We start from the raw sequence: 7354 nt of genomic DNA, 5'->3' as shown, positions 1-7354 counted from the left end.
GTTCCACATCTGGCTCCCTTTAGGGACCCTGCTTCTTCCTCTGCCTATGTCTGCCTCTCTCTCCCAGTGTCTCTCATGAATAAATAAATAATATCTTTAAAATAGATTAATTAATTAATTCTTGTATTTCAAAAAATATGTTTTGGCCCTGAATACATAGATCACTGTAGCTAGGCTTGATTTCTGCTGGTATATTTACCTTCCAGAGAGTTCTGATGGGTCAGTGCTCTTGCAAGAGCAGCTGTTATATGATTTGAATACCACCTCTTGTAGCAGAGAGGGACACAAACATTTCTCACTTAAGAACTTTGGGGGAAAAACTCTGATTAGGGAAGAAAACCATTTAAGCATCTTGTTTGGGAAAAATTGGCCCACAAGGCATGGCCTTCGTGACCTCGCCGTGGGACAAAGTACAAAGTACATTTCTCTGCAAAACAAAGGTAGAATTTCTGAGTTTTAGAAGGCAAAATTTAGAAGAATCTTTGAGTTTAAGAAGGCAAGAAAAGGGATCCCTGAGTGGCGCAGCGGTTTGGCACCTGCCTTTGGCCCAGGGGCGATCCTGGAGACCCGGGATCTAATCCCACGTCGGGCTCCCGGTGCATGGAGCTTGCTTCTCCCTCTGCCTGTGTCTCTGCCTCCCTCTCTCTTTCTCTCTGTGACTATCATAAATAAATAAAAATTAAAAAAAAAAAGAAGGCAAGAAAACAGAGAAATGGTAGAAAACAGAGCTAAGCAACAGGGCATTAGTTTCAATATAATTATGTGCCAGGCCTTGTTCTAAATGCCTGACTCATATTAACTGATTTGATTCTCAAAACAATAGTAGTTAAGCATTATTATTATTATTATTATTATTATCCCCATTTTCAAGAGTAGAAACTGGAGCACAGGGAAGTTAAGTAACTTAACCAAGGATCAGGAAAAAGCCCCAGATGGCAAAGCGCAACAGGCTTGCGAGGGACACAGGTAAGCCCGACACAGGTAAGCCCGCAGCATGTAGGCCTGCCATCACTTCATAGGTACAGAAGGAGGGATGAGACTGAACAGATGAGACCAAGACGGCCTACGGCTCACAGCACAGCCAACAGCAGGATCGTCAGCACGGCCACGGGGTTCCCTGCCCCTAGGTCCCATGGGGCGGTAACGTGCCCAGGTGGCAGCCACTCATAAAATGGGTAGAGCTGCCTGTGTGAAACCCCAAAGGCTCAGCAGTTTTTATAGCAAGTGAGTTGTAAAGCAGTCACGCTGTGAGCACCTTGACCAACTCAGTTGCTATGTGACTGGCCAGGGAAAGAGTTCAGTGGGAGCAGTGACAAAAGGTCCCTACAAAGGCTTCCTAGAGATATTGGGAAGGACATGGAGTATTCCATCTTAAGTGGGACTGGATTGTGAGTCCTTTTTTATTAAATCTTAAAGTGCAAGATGACCCTACGAGACTGGAGGGCTTGGGGACTTCCAAGGGCGGGTACAAGGGAAAGGATAGATGGATGAATCAATAGATATATGATAAATAATAGATAGGGAAGGAAGGAAGGCAGGCAAGCAGGCAAAAAAGAAGGAAGGAATTCTCTGGCATTCGCACTGCTAGCAGCTTTAATGGTTACCTGAGAAGGAGCAATCATTATGTCTGTTTTACAGAGGAGGAAACCTCAGCTCAGGATGGTAACTTGCCCAGCACCATATAGAAAGTGTCAGACCCTTGGGAGGCCTAAGTGGCTCAGTGGTTGAGCATTTTGCCTTTGGTTCAGGGTATGATCCCAGAGTTTGGGATTGAGTCCTGCATTGGGCTCCCTGCAGGGAGCCTGCTTCTCCCTCCATGTCTCTGCCTCTATTTCAGTGTCTCTCATGAATAAATAGATAAAATCTTAAAAAAGAAAAGAAAGAGAAAAAAAAAGTGTCAGACCCAGAAATGTAACCCAGGCATTCCTAACTCTAAAATCAGAGTTCTTTTTATCCTACCACACTGCCTGTTTCACCTGGGCAGGAGGGAGAGTGTGCAGAAAACTCAAGTGATGGGTGAAAGGCGTCAAACGAAAGAGAATCAGACACCATCAGGGCCCCTAAGTGTGGGTGGGGGCACATCTCCACCAGTTGCACCCGGAAGCTGGCTGTTTTCTCAGGGCCAGAGAGCCAGGCTCTTTTTCCTTCACCCTCCCAGAAGATTTAAAAGTATAATTTACTCCACCAATCTCTGGATAAAAGAATGATGTACTTTCTGAGGCTATCTAATCTTGAATATCAGAATAATTCTGTGTTTCATAAAATGTAAGGTAATATCCAAGACAACGTTCCAATTCCAGGCATGCTGAAATGTTGACAGTGAGCATGTTAGAATTGACCAAATACCGTATTAGAAGCAAACCAAACAGGTGGAAAAATGCCTTGTACTTAAGTTTTTCCCTTTTTCAGGATGACTGGATAAAATGGCTTTTTTTTTTTTCCTGTGACTGCACTAAAGGTTGATTTTGTTTTCGTCCTTGCAGGATTATTAATATATGAATTGCAGCTCCTACACCGACACCTACACACGTGTGTGCAAAGCACACACACAGGCATAAAATCCCTCCTGGTGACCCAGAAATTGATAGCAGTGGTTGCTCCAGGAAAGACAGACTAAAGGTTCGGGTGAGGATGACTTTCGCTTCTCAATGAATATCTTTTGTATGGTTTGAGATGTTACCCATGTGCACAGTTTACTTTTTAATACCCCTGTAAAAACAAGTAGTAGGTAAACTGGATTGCTATTGATGGCAACTCAAATAACTAGACTCTCGTTAATCATATTATCTATCCCTTGACTCCTCTTGGTGGTAAATATTTCCCTTTTAAAAAAATATTTTATTTATTTATTTATTTATTTATTTATTTATTTATTTATGAGAGAGAGAGAGAGAGAGAGAACAAGCAGGGGGAGGGACAGGGGAAGAGGGAGAAGTAGGCTCCTTGCCAAAGCAGGGAGCCCGATGTGGGGCTCAATCCCAGCACCAAAGGCAGATGCTTAACCGACTAAGTCACCCTGATGCCTGATGGTAAATACTTCCCTATACCATGCTTTCTGCGTCCTTCTGAAACTGTTGAGCAATTTCAAGGTAGGTGGAGACACTGAGTTAGATATAGGATACTTTTTATGTTAGGGGATGATCTATATTGTAGGTCACAACTTCTTTTAAGATTTCCTTAGAGTCTGTCCTTTCTCATAAGAAAATTTCATACAGTGAAGTAGAATGCCCCTTAGTTTCACTGCTGTACTCTTTGCATGTACTTTATCTCATATTCTTCTACAACACATTGACAAAAACACGTGTTTAAAAATACAATAATTGGGATCCCTGGGTGGCGCAGCGGTTTGGCGCCTGCCTTTGGCCCAGGGCGCGATCCTGGAGACCCCGGATCGAATCCCACATCAGGCTCCGGGTGCATGGAGCCTGCTTCTTCCTCCGCCTGTGTCTCTGCCTCTCTCTCTCTCTCTCTGTGACTATCATAAATAAATAAAAAATAAATAAATAAAAGGACACTACTCAGCTCTTCTCTTTAAAAAAAAAATTAAAAAAAATAAAAATACAATAATTCCTAAACTCACAGTGTATACAGCCCTTTTATATATAACATTGAGATTTCCTTTTTAGCAATGGTTTTCAATAAGGGGTAATTTTGCCACCTATTTCCCAGCAGCATTTGGTAATACTGGGGGACGTTTTTAGTTATCATAACTGGGTAGGGGTGGCCCTGGGGTTAGTAAGTGGTATCTAGTGGGTAGAGGCCAAAGATGTTACAAGGCACATGACCAGTCCTCCATAACAAGGAATTACCCAGCTCCACATGTCAGTAGTGCTGATGTTGAGAAAACATGCCTCATAGTTTCCTCATATTATTCAAGGGAAATGTAGTTAAAGCTGGCCAAGAATAGGTGAAGATCAACCGGGGAGGGGGGGGGGGGAATAGATTGCAGAGGCAGTAGTGCGCCACCAAGTGTTCTAGTATTTTGCAGATTATAAAATGGCTATAGTTTATAATCAGATGAAGAGGATCTCATCTTTATGGCTGGAATAGGTATTAGTTGACCAGGTATTTTTACAGTTGAAGGAAACTGAGGCTATAAAATCTTGTGACAGGTATTGCTGGCCAAAAGCAGAACTGCTCTCAGAAGCAGTGACTCCAGACAGGTGAAACTCAGTAAGAGAGAAACAGCAGCCTACAAAAAAGACAGGAGCCAGAGATGGTAGAGAGATGTCAGCAGAATTATTTGCCACAGTTCACATTTAGTGGAGGCAATAGGAATAAACGTGTCCTTTTCTAAGTGTTCTACGGCCTTTTCTATCATTACAAAATGGTGAAGGCTTAGGGTTTTAAAATCACTTCAAATTTTAGCAAGCCTAAAATATTAATACATTTTCAAAATAAATCAAAGAAACAAAAGTGTGCATCGTGCACATGCATTGAGGGCACAGTGAAAAGAAGTAACACTTTTTGAAGGGCTGTGGCTTCAGCTTTTAGGACTAGCTCTGAACTGTGATGAGCTAGTCTGAGTCCCAAGAAGAATATCCTTGGGTAAACCAGATCAATGTGAATGGCTCTTAGAACAAGGGTGGTGTATAGGCTTCACTTCACTCCAACTCTAATCAATTCATGGTAGCTCTTGAAGCTCTATACCGTCAAGGACTTTATGATAGAAGTAGAACTTGGTGGCACACTGTGGTGTGTTATGATACATAATGATGTCTGTCATGGGCTTGAGAATTATGGTGGAGATATTTGACATTTCCTGACCCAAGGCCACAGCAAGTTAAAAGAACTCTTAATTCTATCTCAAAGATTGAACCTAAGATCTTACCACTATGATGAGATAAAAGGCCATACTTATCATTTAAAATGAAAGCTGAGATTTTGCAAGAAACAAAGCAAGAGTAAGACAATATTTGTCTTGATGCCTATTGTGTCCAACTCTCCTGGAACATCTTTTCAATTCCATTCTCCTTTTGGAACAAAGTGCAAATGGACCCCTACCAAAAGCAAATCAAAACCACAATGAGCTATCACTTCACACCGGTTAGAATGGCTGTCATCAGAGAGACAAGAGATAAGAAGTATTGGTGAGACTGTGGACGAAAGGGAACCCTAGTGCACTGTTGGTGGGAATGTAAACTGGTGCAGCCACTCTGGAAAACAGTGTGGACGTTCCTCAAGAAATTGAAAATAGAACTACTACATAAACTAGCTTTCCCACTTCTTTGTATATATCTAAAGGAAATAAAAACAAGATCTCAAAGAGATAATCTGTACTCCCATGTTCACTATAGCATTATTCACGATGGCCAAGACATGGAAATAACCCTAAGTGTCTCTACATTGATGGATGAAGAAAAAAAAAATTGGCTAAAGAAAAAAAATTTTATATATATATATATATATATATATATATATATATATATGCCAGAAAGCAAAGTGAAACTTTGATTCTTTTAATTAAGCATAGTTCAGAACTTTCAGAGGACAGAAATACAGAAATCAATAAAGAGGTGTTTCTCTAGCCCCTTTAGTTCTCTATCCCAAGATGATATTCAGTAATATTGAGGTAATACACTAATATTCATCTTCTGTGAGGAGATAATGTTTCTAAGCATCGAAGCAGTTCTGAACATCCATTGGATTGGTCTATTGGCACACAGAATTTTGCATGTAACTCTTAGCTAAGAGACATGGCTCTTTCAGGCATGCATGCATCAAGGGAGCTGCATGTAACCTTTACTTAGTGGACATGACAATCAAAAAGATGACCAATAACAAGTCCTAGGGAGGATGTAGAGAAATTGGGGCCTCATGCACTGCTGAATGGAATGTAAAATGGTGCAGCTGCTTTGGAAAACCGTGCCTCAAAACATTCAACATATAATTACCATATGACCCAGCCATTCCAATCCTAGATATGCACCCAAAATAATTGAAAACATATGCTCACACCAAAACTTGAGCACAAATGTTCATAGCAACATTATTCATAGTAGTCAAAAAGTAGAAATAACCCAAGTGTCTACCAACTGATAAGTGGATACACAAAATATAGTATATACAAGCACTGGATTTCCTCTTTCAGTTAAAAGATAACTTGGGAAAATTTTAAATTTAAATTTAAAAATTTTTGGTTGTCAAATGATCCTTTATTGAAATGTCTTCCTTCATAATTCTTACCTAATGGGGCATTCCACTGCACTACTGATGTCATCTATGACGTCATGAGGGTGGTGGCCTTCAACATTGCTGCCCACAGACTGGGCAGTCCCCAGGATCTCTTTAATATTTCCAGAGAGTTCTCTGAATAAAGAACGGTGCCACATCTGTCTGGCAATATTGACAATCCCATCAAAAGTGATATTTCCACTGTGCTTAATAGTTTTCTGCTTCTGTCTCTTGGTGGTTCCTGGAAAGTTTTGATAATCAGGGCAGAGGCAGAAGGCACCATTTCAGTCTGGGCCTGTCTGTTCTGAGTGGTCAGCTTCATTGTCATCCTTAGACCCTTCGAATCACCAGTTGCCTTGGCAATGTCATCACCAAACTCTTTTGGAGACAGACCCAGGGGGCCAGTCTTGAGGGCCAGGGCAAACGTGGCACTGGCTTCCCCACTAGTACACTACAGGTATATGTCTTTGATCTCGTCAGGGTTGAACTTAGGCAGCCCGTGTAGGATGAACTCGAATGCGAGGAGGCCTAAGATAGTATACCTTTGCCTCCTCCATGCCAAAATCCAAAAGCTTAAATTTTAATTTTAAAATTAATTATTTTTGCTTTATATTGAGAGAACATTAGATAATCTGCTCAATTTATGATCTCCCCAACTTCTGACAAAACATTAAATTATTATAAATATTCCAGGCATACTAAAAATTAATCCATATTGTTTTGAAGCATACATAACTTTGATAGTGTTGATTAAATCAAACATGTTAATTATCACTCAGCTCTATATATTATATATTGCTTATCCCACCTGTCAAAGAGTAAAACATGTTAAAATGTCCCAATATAATTGTGTTTCTGGAATTTTCTTCAAGTGTTTCTATTGTATTTTGTTCTGTATAAAACTATATTGTGTTTATTAATAAATCACATGACTCATATCATGGTGCAGCTTTATCAATAAAATAGTGGTGTGGGCCTACTTACTGTTTTTCCCCTACACTATATTTTCTTCAGTATTACTTATTGCTTTCTTTGTATTTTCATTCCTTAGTATATCTTTGCCTATCTGCTTTCAATTTTTTTTGTGTCATTTTGGCTTGAGTATGTTTTGTAAGCAGCATGATTGTATGTATTTGGGTATGCATGCATAAGTATATACTTTACCAGCCTAGAAGTATTA

General features: G+C 40.3%; 1 pseudogene; it reads right to left on the bottom strand.

Annotated features, from left to right (window-relative positions):
- Positions 1 to 1070: 1070 nt before the first annotated feature.
- Positions 1071 to 6731, bottom strand: LOC121480125 (annotated as a pseudogene).
- Between the last annotated feature and the right edge of the window lie 623 nt (positions 6732 to 7354).

Source organism: Vulpes lagopus, chromosome 21 (assembly GCF_018345385.1).
Source record: "Vulpes lagopus strain Blue_001 chromosome 21, ASM1834538v1, whole genome shotgun sequence".
In the NCBI taxonomy this organism is placed as follows: domain Eukaryota; kingdom Metazoa; phylum Chordata; class Mammalia; order Carnivora; family Canidae; genus Vulpes; species Vulpes lagopus.
The sequence above is the reverse complement of the archived record's forward strand: the minus strand, read 5'-3'. Positions and strand labels throughout refer to the sequence as shown.